The following is a 618-nucleotide window of genomic DNA, read 5'->3' as shown; positions in this document are numbered from 1 at the left end:
AAAGCCCAGCCCAGCAGAGCTGTGCTCAGTCTTGCTCTCTCCTTGCTTGGCTCTGGGTGTAAGCTCAGGTGTCTCCCCCACCACCTGCACGTAGGTGCCCTCCACCCGTGCTCGGCTGCACTCGCCTCCTCTCCTTTCCCCTCCGGGGACATTCCGACCTTCGCGACATCATTCCCATTGCCTGCCTGCCCTCTCTTGCTCCCAAAAGCCGGTTTCTTTCTCCAACAGCCATGGCAAACGTTCCCGGGGAAGGTCCCTGCCATGGGACCACGCTGGGCTGATCTCAGCACCACTGGACAACTGCCAAAACCTTCTCCCCCGGCTGTGGTTGCGACCGATTAAAAAAGTCAACGCTCTTCTGCAACTTTCCATCTTTATTTTTAATCCTCTCCTTCCTGATGGCTCCAGCCAGGGCCTCTCTGGCCCGGGGAGGTCTGCTCCTCAGCGCAAGGCATCGCGGGCAGCCGGGTCCCCTCGTCCCTCCATCGGTTGCCCCAAAGCCCGGGTGTTCATCGAGGGGCTCCTCGAGCAGCTTGGCCTCGGAGTTCCAGGGCCGGAATGCAGCACCGGACAGAACTTCTGAGGAGGAAACTTCACAGCACTCTCCATATCACCCTC

The 618-nt window shown here is 60.0% G+C and overlaps 1 protein-coding gene across 5 annotated transcripts in view; it reads right to left on the bottom strand.

Moving 5' to 3' along the window:
• The window catches only part of LOC113490871, an 8,717-nt gene that overhangs the window by 2,248 nt on the left and 5,851 nt on the right, over positions 1 to 618 (bottom strand). The window lies entirely within an intron of this gene.

Source organism: Athene cunicularia, unplaced genomic scaffold (genome assembly GCF_003259725.1).
Source record: "Athene cunicularia isolate RWA unplaced genomic scaffold, athCun1 SCF_53, whole genome shotgun sequence".
In the NCBI taxonomy this organism is placed as follows: domain Eukaryota; kingdom Metazoa; phylum Chordata; class Aves; order Strigiformes; family Strigidae; genus Athene; species Athene cunicularia.
This window is presented reverse-complemented; position numbering and strand designations above follow the sequence as displayed.